A 19,199-nucleotide genomic window follows, 5' to 3' on the forward strand; every position below is an offset into this window, starting at 1 on the left:
GTTGATGATTGAGTGGCACAAGAACAAAAACCTTCACACGGGTACATTTTGGTTGATCAAGTGAAGGATCAAGTTTAGATGAGACAAAATTCATTGCACATTTGCAAATGTTTACATAAACACATTTTCATGAATGCACTGTTTAGCTAGACTCTGTATAAAGCTAAATCTGTGTTCATTGGTCTAGAACAATTTCATTAGATTCAAATTGGGCTGAGGGATAACCTATAATTGCAAATGTGCTGGTTGTCAAAGATTTTTTGATCAGTAATTCCAGCAAACAGAAAACTTTTTACATGTAGAAACAGTTAGTCATCACCCAAACTTACTGATTGGTCATATAAAGACCAAAGTATGCAACAACTCCTTCATTTCTCATTTCCAGTTTATAAGAAACACATGAGAAATTGTAGCTGCAGTAAGGAGGAGGCCAAGCAGTCTAGTAGGACATAGGTGCTCTGGAAACTTCATGTCATTATGTCAAGGCCATGGCTGGATGCACTCACAGTAAGTTTCGTGCCAGGGCATTTCTAGCTATTGATAAGATCAGGGGCTAAGTCAAGTCAAGAGACTTTGGTAGGTTGGGAGGTATCTACCTAGATAGTAGTTTTACATGCGTGACAAAACAGAAAACAACTTTGATTTCTATTTTATCCCTATATGTATGTGTTTTGTTCCCCAAGTGCACTTTGGCAATACTTTTTCTTATGGTCATGTCAATAAAGCAAGTCTATTTGAACTTAATTGAACTGAGAGAGTGAGAGAGACCTTCACTTGACAAACTTGGCCCATCAGTTTACTAATTATAAGGGCTAGCTTGGGTGTAATAAAGTCAGGTTTGTTTTCGTATCAGCATAATTCGATACATTCTCTAATACCCAAGCTCAGTTATGTATCTTGAGCTTTCTTCTGAAAATAGCCAAGAAGGCTAGATTGTTTTTTATCACGTCTTTCAGGTTCCAGTCAAGTCACGTTTTAAACTGTTACGTAGTGTGTTGTTTGCACTTCCATTTCCCGAAAAATACTCGGGGCTAGCCTTAAAATATTATGCACTATAGCCACGAGTGATCAGACCTAACGACGCCTCAGATTTCATGTAATTTGATCAACGATTGGCCGAGATATATGCTAATGTCCTGAATTCTATTGGCTGTAATGGACAAATGGTTTTGAAAATAAAAAGTCCAATTAAATGGAAAACTTTGTCTGAGGATCACCTGTGCCAAATTTGCTGATGATTTGACAAGGTTTGTAGCCGCTGAAAACTTTCTAAGGTTTTTGATTAAATCAAATGTGGCGGCCACATATATTTGGCTGACATGATAGGTTGTCATGTCCCGTCTTTGTGATCTCCTAAAATATCAGCAGACATAACAACCACTTTAATCAGGTCAACACATCAAAATATATTAGGAAAACGCATTGTAGATTATTGCAGCGCCCTCCAGTGGCCAATTGACACTGGTATTACTCAGGGGTCCCGAGTCCATAAACCAGTTTGGTTCCCTGGTTTGGTGTCAATACACCAAACAGTTGCTGAGATATGATCTATGCTATGGCTGTAACAGATTTTTTTTGTATCCATTTTATAACTTTTGGAAAGCTTGGTCTGAAGATCATCTGCAGCAAATTTGGTGAAAGCTGAACACAATTTGTGGCCTGAGAAATAGTTTTAAACCTTTATATAAAACATTTTGATTTGATTATCAAATCCTCAAATGTCAAATATAATCAAAATACATAGCTCTACGGTATGAAGCATGATAATGAATCTAAGGTTATTTGAAACCCTATATTATATTAAAAAGAAATGAAAAATGCTTAAGAGCATTACAAAATAATGTAATTATACATTTCCAAATTTGGCTTTGAATTGTTTAGTAGGCCTACAATTATTGATATGGATAGACTTTCATTGACTTTCTATGTAACAAATTCAAGTTTAACAAACAACCAAAACAAAAAAAAATGGCTAAACCCAAAGTGACAAATTTGATTGGTGTTGGGAGCGGGGGCGGGGGAGGGGGAGGGGGAGGGAATGGGGGAAGGTCTTCTCTCTTCCAGTGAGTTGTTCTGTAGCTAGACACTGTAAAGATGCGGCAGGTTGGCAGTAAAGTGAGCCAATGTTATACTTTCCCCATCCGCGAGTACACGAGGGTCCGCTAGGGTCCAATTGACTTAGATTTCGTAATTGGAGGGTGTACGCATAGGCGGAGGTCCCGGGGGGACACAGGGATAAAGTTGTCCCCTCCCCAATAATCATTGTAAACACAAATAAATAATTTTGAATAATATAGTAATATTAAATACAGTAAATGTGTTTTAAGTGTTGAAAAATCATGATCCCCCTATTCCTCAAAGTGGTTTGGTTCACATGCTGTTTCCAACAGACGGGGCTACCTGCAGGTCCGTGTTTCAGTCAATCACGGTACAGGTCAGATTGTGAGGAAACCAGCCACACCAGTAAAACCTCTACAAGTAAAAGCCAGTAAGTCATTTATCACATCACTTGTTCAACAAGCAAAAGCTTAACACGAAAAGTGACATTTCTCCTGCCTAGTCCAAAAGCTCAAACTTGAGCTTGTTAACAATCATTAGCTAGTAGCTGAAGGGACTAGGAATTAAGAGTTAGTTTATTATATATATTCCATAATCAATAATTCAATACATCTCATTCCTAGTAGTAACTTACTACCGTCAGGGAAAAGGTTCAGATCGACAAAAATGCGCATGGAATGGCAAAGAGCTTCTATCCTTGTGCAATAGGGCTTCTCAACAGCTCACCAAAAACCACCCCACCTCCCCCCCGGCCCGGCCCGGCCCGCCCCCATGGACTGCACTCTTAATTTACACAAACAATTACACAACGATTTACGCTGTTGCAGAAGTATGCCTTAACACCTTAACCTTAACACCTTATGCCTTAACACTCTACCCTGCAACTATTGATGCACCTCAATGTATATATATATATTTCTTTTTTTATTTACTCAGGGATATTTATTTATCTATTTATTAATTGTTATTTATTATTATTTAGCTGTGGCAGTTAATGTCCACAGCAACTTAAGTTTTTAGCTGTCTGTTGCTGCCTCTACTGTCTCCTTGTTTTTGTGACAATGACAAATAAAGTACTTTGAACTTTGAACTTGTAGTGTTATTTGAAGAACATTGGAAGTTGTAACAACTTCTCATGTGTATTCTGTTCCGGGCCTACATGAGGTGTGAGAAAGCCCTCAAAGCTTCCTCCTCCTCCCAGACCTGGTGTCTCCCAGATAATAATTAGCATTTAGGTATCCCTTGCTTTCCAAGAGTTAAAAGACTGATGTTCCATAGAGACAGTCAGTGAAAGAGATTTAGGTGGAACACACTCAGTGAAATCTATTCTCTCTCCTCCTCTGGTGTACATCATTGAAAGAATAAAACCTGGACCTTGGTTATTCATCACTCTCTGACTGAGTCTCCGATATTTGGGATATATAAATAATTCCCATCATAGCTTAGCCAGCGTGCTGATTAAAAAGAGGCTGATTTTGGACAAAGCACACACACAGTCCCTTTTTTTCCTCCTCTCTGTTACCTCGCCACTCCCCTGTCACTGCCGTTATGCTACACGATATGTAAAGAGGTTGACAGACATTGGACCTCATTCTTGAAAGCAGTTAAGAACATGTTAAGAAGAAATGTCTTCTTAACTCCACTTACGAAGTTCCCGGGACAATTCTGGCATTCATGAAAGTTTTCTCTTCTGGGATTCGTTCTTAACTTTGGACAGAATTTAAGAACGCTAAATAGCAGTCGTAAATCGGCCAGATTGGAGTGCGCCCGTGTTCTTAAGGGCTGAATTTGTGAGAAATCGTTGGTGATTGCGTTCACATCAATTCTAAAGACATCCTCAGATTTAAATAATTATAATAATATTAAATACGAGAATATTTGTATCATAAACAATTACGTTTCACATTTATAGTCATGATTCTACGAGGCATCGTGAACATAAATAAAAGCACTACATGAACACTGCAAATGGCATTGAATAAATAAATAAGGACTAAACTCAATCGCGTTGATACAGCCATGGTGGAATAGAATGGACACATCTACATTCTGCAACAGTACCTCCACCTCTGCACCGGTGAAGTTAGATTAGGTTACATGTTGAAAGTCGCTCCAGTAAAGTTCAAGCAAAACCCATGCTGACCCTGTGAGAGTAGTATTTTAAAATGCACTACTACACGACATAACAGACCGGCGTTCGCTTTCCACTTTGACATGATGTGAGGCAAGTTGCAAAGGAGCGTAAGGGAGCGGGAGAGGGAGATAGGGCCAGACAGCAATTTTTTCATGTCCCGCCCAGCAATTACTCTCTGAAATTGTACTGTTTATTGTCCCCCCCAACAATGAAATGGAATCTCTGGCCCTGGGTGAACGCTCGGCTCTGTGTGGACATATGTGTACCCTTTTTGTGAACTTGTCCGCACGGCTGCTACGCTACAACAAAACAAACAATCAAACAAGGCTGACTGCTGTCAGTTTTTTCTTTCTGCACAAACGACTCACTGCAACACACACGTGTTATATATGGAGGCGACACAGGACGTACACACAGGCCTGAGGTCGCCGTGAATTTGTCTTCTGCTTTTTTCTGCCTCCAGGACCCCCCAGGAGCAGTGGGCAGCTTCTCAGCGACCGGGGACCAAGTGAACCATCCGTCTCGGTCAGGGACGGAAGGAGTGCTCTGTTCTTTTTGCATGTTTTTCTGTTGGGGTTCTTAGTGGGGGGAAACCCCTTGTGAACACGGGGAGAACATGCAAACTCAAGGGCAGCAACTGTGCGAATGCAGACTCGAAGTGGACTAGAAAGAAGTAACAACTACGCACCTGTGGTGTCTGCAACTGTCCGTGTGCATGTCCGCAAGCGAGTATAATCAAGGCCTGACTGAGTATTTGTGTGTCTGTGTGTATGTGTGTGGTTGATTTGCTGGGCACCTGAAAGAGGCCTCCTGTGCAGTGGGTTGATGTGACAGGCATCGGTTTGAGAAAACAGGTGTTTCTCTCTTCTTATTTCTATCTCTCTGTGACTTTCTCTCTGTGTACGTGTAAGAAACATTACATTTGCTTTGACTGGGGAAAAAAAAAGCTTTCTACGCTGTATTCCATAAATAAAGTTTTGATTGTACATACAAAGTTCCCTTGCTTGGTGTGCATGGACTCCTTATTATGTTTTATTATACGGCTCTTCAGAATGTTCCAAAAAGTTCCGTTGATTTGAATGGGCCACCACAACGTTTGCAGGTCTGTAATTTCTTTATTATTCACCACTGCGAAAAAATGACGACAGCTTCGTCCTTATTATGCCTGCGCTTCGGGGTCCTGTTCGTCCCGTCAGGATTTATTTTTCGATAATGACCGCCAGACAATACATTATCCCTTCTTTGTGTTTGTATGTAAAGATTAACATTTAAACGGGATGGAGGCATAGGACAGGTTTTAGGGTAATGTGTAAGATCCCTTGTGCCCCCTACTGTAAAATAAGGGAAGTGCATGTTGCAGTAGAATGCATCATTAGAGGCAACCAAGCTCCTACTTCCTGCATGATAACGGCCTAGATCATAATGTACTGTAACCTATGAATCCACTAATGCACAAGGAACATTAATCAGTAGACTTTCCTATGTACCCAGCAATTCTTGTTTATGTCGCGGCACTTGCGTAAGGCAAGTTTTATTTAGTGGAACAATTCATACACATTGGTTATTCAAACTGCTTTACAAATGAGCGGATACAAGAACAGAAAAATAAGAGATTAAGAAGGGTAAAGTGCATTGAAATAGTTTAAATAACTGGTTGAAAGCCATTGGTATACCATTTATCAACACGGGGGCAGGATGGGGGTTAAGATGATTTAATACGAATGACAAAGAATTGTATTCTGTGGAGACGTCGATATATGAGAGGATTGAGGGAAGTCAGGGGAACAGATGGGGTCTTCAGAGGTAGAAGCTGGCCTGGTTGACTAAGTCCTTTCTGGCGTCCAGCTCTTGGATAATGTCACCTTGTTCCTCAGGAATCTGTGGGGGGAAAAAAGAGGTGAAAAGGCAGAAAAAAACTTGTGCATTTATCTGAGAGTCCTTAGCTGGTTTACAGAATGTAGTGGAATATTAACTAACATACTATAATGCAAGAATAATACAAGTTTAATAAGAATAAACTAGTTTGGCTAACAATGGCTAAAGGAATGGAGTCTCTGAGACAAATACATTCAGGCAAACACAGAGACCAGTAAGGCATCCTCCAGTTTAACCTACCTGCTGAGGCCGACCTTTGGTGAGCAAATTCCTCCAGCTGTCTCTCACTAAAGAGGAGACAGAGAAGCCACAGTGTTAATACCCACAAGTCAACTTGCTCAGATGTGAAAGATGTTCACATACTCATGTAGGCTACTTCAAAGACCGTATGTGTTATCTTTCTGCTAAAATTGTATGCTAATGCTAAATTGTGCATATAAATGTCAAACATCCGAGGAGAGCTCACTTCCTCACAATAGCCCACGGTCACACTGACCGCACCTCACCTCTCTTGTGGGAGGGTTTCAGATTATGAGGGTAAAGAGGCAAGGGGACGAACTGTGTTCCCCTCAGCTCAGCCACCCAGTCCATGAAGTCCATCAACCTGTGTGTGGAGAAGAGGACACTGAGACCCATAATCCATCTTTGCATGGATCATGTTTCACAACTGCTTTACGTGCTTTGAGGTGTACAGTCAAAATCACTATCAAGTAATCGGCATTATATAAACACTGACCAATGTGGGTGCAGATTGAGCACATGTGTGACTAGGTGACTAAGACAACAACATGGCGAGAATGAGACATGGAGACATTAAAAAACAAATGTAATGAAATGTAATTGTGAAACACTCCAATACCTATGGTGTAGAAAAAAGACCTCTGTCTTCTTGTCCATCAGCTCACGCTGTTGAGCTGAGGCCTTCATCTGGGTCAAGAAGAACAACACCATAGGATTGGAACATCAATTTAAACTACGTTATCAAACTATGGTATGGTGTCACATAATGGTTGGCCAAAAATTCATACCAATCTCTTGTGGGCTGTGTTTTCCAGTGATGCAATCTGTAAAAACGAACCAGTGTATTTATGAATAACACAAGAATATACAACCATATTATAATACCTCTGTTCACGTCTTCAAAAGTATTAATAAAAGGTGAGAACATCCCTCCACTCTTGCCTGACTTGTGAGTGGATCTAAAGCTATCTGGTGAGGAGACTCACATGGGTCTTGACGGACTCGTCTTTATTCTCCAGTTCTTTCGTCAATTCTTTGATTTTGTGCTTGAGTGCCATCTGTTTTTCCTCTGCGTGACGCCTCTCAACTTTTGCCTTTATTTCAGACTAATGATACAAAAAATAAATAATTCCTTTCTCTCTTTTTTCTCAATGTTAGGTCTGACAACAGCACTAATGTTTAAAACACGATCTACAATATGCCGAGAGCTGAACAATTGCAACGTGTGACTGTTGGAACTTACATATTGAACCTGGTCCCTCAATGATGCATTTTGCTTCTGGCAGAGCTCCCTCTCTGACTGCACCTACAGTGGATATTAAGAGTTTGAATAGTGCATTATTCATCTCTGCAAATATTGTTAAATATGTCCACTGTCAATATTGATAAATTCATGTTGAATGGAATTCTCAATTTATACTTACATTTTTTGTATTCATTTTTATTTATTGGTATGACTATTACACACTCCAGCATTGTATTTGACAATCTATAACTATATTACAGATATTGTTATTTTGTATTATGTCCAACGATATCTTTTAGAATTCTATTTCATTTTGCAAAATATACGTCCATCACCTGGTCCGTTAAGTGGCGTTTTCTTTCTGGTAAGACTCGACATCTGTCTGTAGCTTGTGCACTCTCTTTCTGGCTAACACCTGAAGCAGAAAAGTTTCGACAGGCAGAGTGACGAAAAGGAAAAGGCGAAGGATAAGCAGAGGAGAAGAGGAAGGGAGAATGAGAATGGAGACTAGCAGGTATACAGTCAAGTAGGCATACAACATGAGAATAACACAATCATTCTGACTGAACAAACCATTGAGAAGATTGTCGTCAAGAACAATAAATAATTGTTAATAAATTAAAATAAAAACACCTTCATATCTTCATGTTCCTGCTCTGTGTGGTGCTGAGAAGTCACACAGTCGTGGATATAGTCTTGCAGCTTTTTGTTCTGAATAATTAAAAAGTTTGGTCACGACATTGAGTTGCTATACTAGGATGACTTTCTATGTAACAAATTTAAGTTAAACAAACAGCCTAAAATTAAAAAATGACCAAACCCAAAGTGACAAATTTGTTTTCATCAACATTAAAGACACATCATTACACAACTTGACTTAATTTCAAGAGATTGGTATATATACGTAGCTGAGATCACAAAGGCTGCAACCACCATACCTCAACACTAACAAATAAGATTATTTCACTCGAGTTTTGGTAAACCTACCTCTAAGTTCAGCTCCGCAATTTTTGCCTCATATCTGTGCTCCAAGAGCTGAAGTTCTCCGTCATCCATTTTTGATCCTTTCTCTGGGGAGCAGACAGAACTAAATTTTAAGACACAGCCATACAGTAAACACAAACAACCACATACTGAAATAAAGAACACAAATGAGATGCTCTAGAGTATGTGACAAACAGAAAACATACCATGGAGTTCTTTCCGTAGGGCCTGTGGAAATAGCAAGACATGTATTAGTGTTAGTTTAGACACATAATGGTAACATTGTTTAAAAAAAAGAGTGGTTCAAAATGGTTCATGTAGTGGACACAAATCTCACATGAATTGTTTTCAAAAGGTATCCCTGATATATCATGACTGCAGGAACAAACAGCTGCAAAGACAGAAAGGTACAAACAACAGAGAGACAGACAGACACTTGTTTAGTGTTTCTGATAGATAACAAAATCACAACGTGACAATAGTAACGTGACAATTTTAGCTTATTAATTACATTCATTATTATGTCATTTTTTTATTTTGCAATGCATTTTTATTTAGATTTCAAACATTAATTATCAGATTTTCAGCATTCTAATAGGCTACTGAGAAATATATCCACTCACTGAATCGATTATCCAGCTAATGACAATGACCAGTTCAGAAGGCATGATCGCTCGGGGGAAAAACCCCCAAATAAGATTGTAAATAAAAAAATCCCCAAATCCAGTGGTTCCCATGGTCTCCATCGGTCTTGGATGATATCCCTAGTAAAGGACAGCAGGTGGCGCAAAAAGTCTACCGTTTGAAAAAAGGCAGCCTTGAACGTAGTTTAGTTATAGTAAAAGTCACCTGTCTCGATGTGTGTCGGGTTAACGAATGAGTTAAAAATGTCCTAAGATAAATTCTGAATTATGCGTCATAATATGCACTAAGAACTGATGATGTAACAATGAGGCCCAAAGAAACTTACCAAGCCCCATCCTGTATACTGGAAATTAGTGTTTTTTCCCTCGTTTATGGCCATTTAATGCCGTCGTGAGGGTAGTATTCAACTAGGCATACTGCCCAACTCATTCTATTATATATTTTTCATATTGATATGAGAATCAAACGCCATTTGAATCCCTTTGATATGCAGGTATACCCTAAGACTATTTATAGCCCATAGGCTATAACCTGTTGTGATGTTAAGTGTGTGCTATTATGTTTTATTTGACAACACCATGCCTGCTAGTTTACATATGGTCCTACCTGAAATCTCCTCAATGTTCACTATATAAAATATGTTTCCATTTTATTATATATAAATAAATAAATATATATATATATATATATATATATATACACACACACATACATATACACACATATCTATTGCCATTCTATATTATTTATTATTTAATATATTATTTTGTTTCAGTCTCAAAGATAGGGCTTCAGGGGCCTGACAAGTGCTTGTAGGCCTACTTTAACACATCTGTTTATTAATATTAAATAATGCCCCATCTACCAATACCTCAGCTGTTAGTGCTGAAATATTGTACACGCCAATTTTTCATTCAGTATGAAATGCGGGCTCAATCACTTCTCTACTCTCTATAACTTTTCATAATTTTCAAACAAATGTTTTCTTTTGCGAAATCGCTAAGGTAGGGCCTACATCTTACAAAAACATTTTAAAGCACTTTCACCCTCATGAAAATTATCATAAATAATCCAGCTCGGTTGGTGACAGTAGGGCATCCAAACTGAACTGAGGGTTCGAAGGAGAGGAGGAGGAAGAAGAAGGAACACAGAGGAAATAGTATTACGTATTTCCTACGAAAGTGCATGGCGGAGTTTGATTAAAAGCGAAAAGTGACTTTGATAACTAGTTAATGGACAAACTTGGACAAGTTATCTGTAATAATCTGAAATAATGTTAATCCAAAACACACGTTCAATTTAGTTTTGGCAATGTTCATTTATTGTGTGAAAAAACAGACGACTTCTTTTTATTACAGTTTATTGCTCCATACAGTGTTATAGTGTTATACACACATTTTTAGCCTTCAAAGGAGCACAATTCCAGGCAATGTTGTGAACGTCCCCCTTTAGTGCCCATGGGCCCATGCCCACACAATCCTTAGTTTAATCAGTAAAGTGTGGTCCATGCCACATTATCCTCCCACTGAGAGCAATGCAGTTGAGGTCCTATGATCGGCAATCTCTAAAATATTGTTGTGTAGTCAGTGACAAGATTCATTACTTATGAATACATTTTCATAAAGTTTAGGATGTTCTGAACAAATTCCACCCCACTTTTATTAAGACACAATCCTTTGTATCATTAGTAGAGTGCGATATGTGTCACAATGTCTTCCTATTGAACATAATGCTATTTTGCCTGTTTGATCAGCTATTGATCAATTATTGTGGTGACGAGATTCATCACAAAATATGTTTTAATGAGCCAACACCCTAAACACAACTTGCAGCCTCTGTCTTCACCCACCCACTGACTGAGGTTCTGCTGAGTTGGGAGGACATCATAAGTGGCTCCAATGATAAATTCAATGTGGCTAGCGTCCATAGCCATTGCCCTTGCTTTACCTGAGAAGCCGCTGCTGCTCCTCTAGTTTCCTCTTCTTGCTCACGAACAAAGCTAGTTCTGCCTGCTCTCCAGTAATGTATCCTTAGCTTTGCTTTCCAACTGTCACCTAGCCCAAACCCTGCTCTTCCACTCTGTACTTGCCCAATTATATCCCTATGGTGTAATGTGCTTTGTGCATGTTGAACCGCTTCTTGTGGATTCCACTTCTTCCCTGTTTTTACCATTGGAGCAATGTTCTTGACTACTGGATCCTTAGACTATGACAAAGTCATCTCCATGCTCTTCTTAGCACATTTGAACTCCTCCACCAAGCTGGTCATTGGTAACTCCTAAATTCCTTTCCCATACAAAGCTACAGTACTACAGCTACAGCTACAGCACCCCAAGCCTATTCCAAGCTTATTCATGACTCTAAAATGTCTCCACCTCTGAAAAGCTGGGATTCCTGCTTTCTGCACGGAAATATCTATCAAACTATTTGCCTTCAGATAGGAGACCAACCACCTTGCTACCACACTAAAGAAGATCCCACATTAAGAAGACCAACAGGTCGGAATCAGCCTATGTCGACAGCGTTCTTCTCATCACCATGAGCTTCTATAGATATTTCAAAACATCAGGCCTTCTTTTATAGACATGATAAGGTACCCTGTTAAGGCCCGGAGACGATGCAGCTTTTGCACAACGCACAACCTCTTGTACCTCTCTCCACCTGGCCATAATCTATTGGTGAACCTGTTTTCTCCAGTTGGAGGAATGTCTGCTGGTAAGACGAGATCTATGTGCCCTTGGATGTAAGTGTACCATTTTTTTGACTGACACGTTGTTGTTCTTATTATAGTACTTTCTAGTCTGCTTGGAGTCTGCTTGGATGCAGTTGGTGCCTTTGTAGCATAGTGGCCATCAAAAAAAAATGAAGTGTACCTACATGGACGTCTGCACAGAGCCTCGCATACAAGTAGGAACAGAGAAACATGTTGATGTTGGCAATATTATATATTGTATATAAATGCTAGCATAGGGTATGAGGTAGAGTAAGTGTACGGCAGTGCGGTGGCGGTTGGTGCAATTGGCAGAGGGTTTCTACGGGTAGACCGGGTGGAGAGATTACAGCAGCATCCCATAGCGAAGATAGTCTGGATTAGGAGAAAAAGAAAAAGAACAGAGTGAGTGGGTAGAGTTTGCGTAGTTGAGGAGTAGTGGGGGTGAGGAGCAATGTTTCCACTTCCATCAGCAATTGGAACATGCTACAAGGGAGAGAGAACATTTTTGTTAGTAGACATTTATTTCAGAAACAGATAAGGAGATACCTTTGGGTAGTAGATTTACAGTAGGCAATATGGCCATTTTATCAGTATTATTATAAGCATTAGCAATGTGATATGAGAGGAGAGGGAGGGAGAGAGAGAGCGAGAGAGAGAGGGAGAGGGGCTGCCTGGCTAGGTGTAAGGGAATATTATTTAATATATTATTTAGATTTTAGTCCAGTTTAGTTGATTAGGGGGGTATTACATGTGTTTAGATTTGTTTGGTTTATGTCATTTTGTCTTACACTAGCATCTGTTTACCTATCTACCAAGTGGTCCATGGAAAGCATCACAGGATTGAGAGAACTAAGAGGTGCGCCACCGGGTCTGGCAGGACAGCCTCCCTGCCGTGTTAGGCATTGTCTCTCTCACCCGCTCAGCCCCCAGGCCCAACTAAGCAGGACAGGGGCAGAGCGGGTGTGTATCTATTTGTATTTATTTATATTTCGGGCATACACCATCTAACGACTAAATGTATGTCCTAAAAGTTAGGATTGGATGGCAGAGAGTAGGGATGGGTCTTCACAGCATACAGATGGGGGAAAAAAAACACTTGCTGGACCTGACAGGACATGTCACATGAATCACGTGCATTTAGCTAAAGACTGTGATTAGGCTAATTGTGGTACAGTTTTTTTTCTACATTTTAAAACCTGTGGATAAGAATGTGTCTTATTTGAGAATATAAATGACAAAATCCTCAAAAGTAATGACATACATGCTTTAAATACATGTAATTGAAATAGTGCTCATTTCCAACAAACATCGTGTTTCTTAATAATATCGTATGGGGAAATAAACCATCTGAGGAATGTTTTACAGAAAATGAGTCCATGGCCATGGCCGGATTAACCATATGGGCAACTGGGCAACTGCCCAGGGGCACCAAGACTCCAGGGGATGTAGATTATAGCAGATTTAAGTCTGTATATCCTACTTAAGTACCAAAAGTAAAAGTATAAACTTTCTTATGATTTAGATGAATAATATACCTGTTTAGTAATGATATTTCATTAAGGTCAACAAAAGAGTTATGATTTCTAATAACATAAGTTCACATTAAACATAATTTACAGCATATGCATTCATTACTTTGGCAAGTTTGCTGTGATATAAGCAGGATAATGCACTGGGAGCAAGTGAGTTATGGAAAATAACCGCACTTCAGGGGGTTAAACGGTAGCATCCCCCTGTCGAACGTTTATTTTCTTATAACTGACTTGCTCCTAGTGCATTATTCCTTACATAGCATCAATGTATGGAAAATGTAGTGGAGCAGTATTAAGCAAAAAGTATGTATAAAAAAACAATCAAGTAAAGTAAAGATACTCAGAAATAATACTTGAGTACAGTAAGAAAGTATTTCTACTCAAGGACCAATACACCCCGGTGGATAGGTATGGTTTGTGTTCTGCGGGGTGGGGGTAGGTGGGCACCAGAAAGTCACTGTTGCCCAGGGGCACCATGAAGTCTTAATACGGGCATGTCCATGGCAACAGTAGATACACACAGAAAAAAACAGACCAATAACATTCAAACTACAGTATTGGTCTGGAATTCCGGAGCAATATGCCCTAACTATAATTCTGGTTGCGTAGCCTGTGCCTTGTTTCATTGGAAGGCTGTGATGTGTGTTACAGTGTCTTCCTAGTAAACACAATGCAATTTTGCCTGTTTAGTTTATCAATGTTGCCTGTTTTAAAGTTTGTGAGATGAGTTGGTCATTTTTTTTATTTTCTTTGTTTAGTTTTTTGTTGTTTTTGTACACAGTTAATATATGATGTTTAAAAGTTCAAAGTTCAAAGTACTTTATTGTCATTGGCACAAAAACAACGAGACAAAAGAGGCAGGACCAGACAGATAAAAAAACTTAAGTTACTGTGCACACTAACTGTCACAGCTAAATAGTAATAAATAGCAATTAATAAATAGATAAATAAATATCCCTGAGTAAAAAAGCAATATATACTGTATATTGAGGTGGGGCGGGGTGGAGGGGGGAGGTTGGGTCACTGTTGGGGGAGCTGTTGAGAAGCCTCCAGTCGTCCAGTCCGTGCTGTCAAAACAGTTCAGCAGCAATATGGGGTTTTGGTCTAAAACCATCAGACCAAAAACTTTGAAAAAACACGACCAACAGCCCCGCTGGCACTGATAAAAGCTTTCGAACATGATAACTGGTGTTTTTTGTGATATTGTAGGCGTGTGGTGCTGTGAAGGCTTTTCTGTGGGGTGCAGACTACAGAACTACCTAGTGCATTGTCTGGATGACTAGTATATAGTGGATGTTATCTGTTTTTCACATAACCATATACCATCAAAAATAACTTGAAGTTCATACCAAAACAAGTTGCCTATAAAACATACATTAAAAAGTGGCAAATTGCGCCATTATGTTGCTTTAAATACTAAATCTGATTGTTGACTTTTATTTTGGTCAAATTTTAGTGTAAATGCGGCCGGAAGTTGAGCCACCTAATTTCAAGTTCCGTTCTGCTAGCAACGATAACCCACAATAACCTCAGGAAGTAAAACGAAACGAGGAAGTAAAATGAGTTTGTTGTATCAAATGAAAGGTTTTTACAACAAACAACCCTGTTAATCGACTGGGTAATATAAAAACCTTTTATATGCAACGAGTTTTATTGTTCCATTTGTCCTAATGATCGGGAAAATAGTTAAAAGCGTGTTTGAAAGTTATAGTAGCCTATTTGTCATTATAAAGTCCTAATCTGTCTACTCGCTAGATCAGACTTTATAATGGTATTTTGTTAACTGTGCATTATATTAACTTGCTTTAAAACAAGGTAAGATATAGTGAGTTAATTTTAAGCGTACAGGATACTTTGATAATGACTAAAATTGACAATTAATATTACTTTCATAGTAACATCAAAATGGGTTAAAAACGATTCACTGATGTTACAAAAGTATGATTTTCTTGTTTAAATATAGGGAACACTGACTAAACAGGCATCATTGTAAATATTGTAGTAAGAAACAGTAAAACACACAACAATCTGCTGATAAAAGGATTATGTCTTCAATAAAGTTGGTTGAACATGTTCAGAACACTGTAAAGAAAGGGTAAAATATGTTTAGCAGTCATTATTCTGGTCATTCACTGTGAAAAAACACTTGACACACAGATCACACAGGCGAAAATGCATTATCTTCAATGGCAGGGTATTGCCATGTGACATGTATCACTCTTTGCTGATGAAACTAAAGATTGTGTCTCAATGAAAGGGGGGTGGAATATGTTTAGGACATTCCAAACATTAAATAAAATGTGTGAAGTAGTTGAGATTTACGTCCCTGAATGCTCCACAATACTTTAAACATAGGTGATCAGACAGGCGAAAATGCATTATCTTCAATGGTAGGGCCATGTGACATGTATCACTCTTTGCTGAAAAAACTAAAGATTGTGTCTCAATGAAAGGGGGGTGGAATATGTTCAGGACACTCCAAACATTAAATAAAATGTGTGAAGTAGTTGAGATTTACGTCCCTGAAGGCTCCACAATACTTTAAACATAGGCCTACACACAGGCAAAAATGCATTAACTTCAATGGCAGGGACATGTGACATGTATCATTCTTTGCTGAAAAAACTAAAGATTGTGTCTCAATGAAAGGGGGGTGGAATATGTTCAGGACACTCCAAACATTAAATAAAATGTGTGAAGTAGTTGAGATTTATGTCCCTGAAGGCTCCACAATACTTTAAACATAGGCCTACACACAGGCGAAAATGCATTAACTTCACTGGCAGGGCCATGTGATACGTATGACACTTTGCTGATTAAACTAAAGATTGTGTCTCAATGAAAGGGGGGTGGAATATGTTCAGGACACTCCAAACATTAAATAAAATGTGTGAAGTAGTTGAGATTTACGTCCCTGAATGCTCCACAATACTTTAAACATAGGTGATCAGACAGGCGAAAATGCATTATGTTCAATGGCAGGGCCATGTGACACGTACGTTTAAAGTATTGTGGAGCACTCAGGGACGTAAATCTCAACTACTTCACACGTTTTATTTAATGTTTGGAGTGTCCTGAACATATTCCACCCCCCTTTCATTGAGACACAATCTTTAGTTTTTTCAGCAAAGTGTCATACGTATCACATGGCCCTGCCATTGAAGGTAATGCATTTTCGCCTGTGTGTAGGCCTATGTTTAAAGTATTGTGGAGCAATCAGGGACGTAAATCTCAACTACTTCACACATTTTATTTAATGTTTGGAGTGTCCTGAACATATTCCACCCCCCTTTCATTGAGACACAATCTTTAGTTTTTTCAGCAAAGAGCGATACATGTCACATGGCCCTGCCATTTAAAATAATGCATTTTCGCCTGTCTGATCACCTATGTTTAAAGTATTGTGGAGCCTTCAGGGACGCAAATCTGAACTACTTCACACATTTTATTTAATGTTTGGAGTGTCCTGAACATATTCCACCCCCCTTTCATTGAGACACAATCTTTAGTTTTTTCAGCAAAGAGTGATACATGTCACATGGCCCTGCCATTGAAGATAATGCATTTTCGCCTGTGTGTAGGCCTATGTTTAAAGTATTGTGGAGCATTCAGGGACGTAAATCTCAACTACTTCACACATTTTATTTAATGTTTGGAGTGTCCTGAAAATATTCCACCCCCCTTTCATTGAGACACAATCTTTAGTTTTTTCAGCAAAGAGTGATACATGTCACATGGCCCTGCCATTGAAGTTAATACATTTTCGCCTGTGTGTAGGCCTATGTTTAAAGTATTGTGGAGCCTTCAGGGACGTAAATCTCAACTACTTCACACATTTTATTTAATGTTTGGAGTGTCCTGAACATATTTCACCCCCCTTTCATTGAGACACAATCTTTAGTTTTTTCAGCAAAGAGCGATACATGTCACATGGCCCTGCCATTGAAGTTAATGCATTTTCGCCTGTCTGATCACCTATGTTTAAAGTATTGTGGAGCCTTCAGGGACGTAAATCTGAACTACTTCACACATTTTATTTAATGTTTGGAGTGTCCTGAACATATTCCACCCCCCTTTCATTGAGACACAATCTTTAGTTTTTTCAGCAAAGAGTGATACATGTCACATGGCCCTGCCATTGAAGATAATGCATTTTCGCCTGTGTGTAGGCCTATGTTTAAAGTATTGTGGAGCATTCAGGGACGTAAATCTCAACTACTTCACACATTTTATTTAATGTTTGGAGTGTCCTGAACATATTCCACCCCACTTTTATTGAGACACAATCTTTAGTTTCATCAGCAAAGTGTGATACGTGTCACATGGCAATACCCTGGCATTGGAGATAATCCCTTTTCACCTGTGTGATCTGTGTGTCAAGTGTTTTTTCACAGTGAATGAGCAGAATAATGACTGCTAAACATATTTTACCCTTTCTTTACAGTTCTGAACAAGTTCAACCAACTTTAATGAAGGCATAATCCTTTTATCAGCATATTGGGGTGTGTTTTACTTTTTCTTAACACAATATTGTCTGTTTAGTCATTGTTCATTATATTAAAGCAAGAAAACCATACTTTTGTAACATCAGTGAATCGTTTTTAACCCATTTTGATGTTACTATGAAATTAATATCTCTGATAGTTTAAGAAAACACGGGGCTAATAAGGGACTTTTATTTTGAAAAATCGTAACCGGAAGTCGCTCGAGCTCATTTGCCTATAGTTGCTCACTGAACGCTGCTTAGCAACGATAACCCACAATAACCCCAGGAAGTAAAACGAAACGAGGAAGTAAAATTAGTTTGTTGTATCAAATGAAAGGTTTTTACCACAAACAACCCTGTTAATCGACTGGGTAATATAAAAAACCTTTTTTATGCAACGAGTTTTATTGTTCCATTTGTCCTAATGATCGGGAAAATAGTTAAAAGCGTGTTTGACAGTTATAGTAGCCTATTTGTCATTATAAAAGTCCTAATCTGTCTACTCGCTAGATCAGACTTTATAATGGTATTTTGTTAACTGTGCATTATATTAACTTGCTTTAAAACAAGGTAAGATATAGTGAGTTAATTTTAAGCGTACAGGATACTTTGATAATGACTAAGCTGTAGCTGAAAATTGACAATTAATATTACTTTCATAGTAACATCAAAATGGGTTAAAAACGATTCACTGATGTTACAAAAGTATGATTTTCTTGTTTAAATATAGGGAACACTGACTAAACAGGCATCATTGCAAATATTGTAGTAAGAAACGGTAAAACACACAACAATCTGCTGATAAAAGGATTATGTCTTTATTAAAGTTGGTTGAACATGTTCAGAACACTGTAAAGAAAGGGTAAAAAATGTTTAGCAGTAATTCATCTGGCCATTCACTGTGAAAAAACACTTGACACACAGATCACACAGGTGAAAAGGGATTATCTCCAATGCCAGGGTATTGCCATGTGACACGTATCAAACTTTGCTGATGAAACTAAAGATTGTGTCTCAATGAAAGGGGGGTGGAATATGTTTAGGACATTCCAAACATTAAATACAATGTGTGAAGTAGTTGAGATTTACGTCCCTGAATGCTCCACAATACTTTAAACATAGGTGATCAGACAGGCGAAAATGCATTATCTTCAATGGCAGGGCCATGTATCACTCTTTGCTGAAAAAACTAAAGATTGTGTCTCAATGAAAGGGGGTTGGAATATGTTCAGGACACTCCAAACATTAAATAAAATGTGTGAAGTAGTTGAGATTTACGTCCCTGAA

This window comes from Clupea harengus, chromosome 9, assembly GCF_900700415.2.
Source record: "Clupea harengus chromosome 9, Ch_v2.0.2, whole genome shotgun sequence".
Taxonomy (NCBI): domain Eukaryota; kingdom Metazoa; phylum Chordata; class Actinopteri; order Clupeiformes; family Clupeidae; genus Clupea; species Clupea harengus.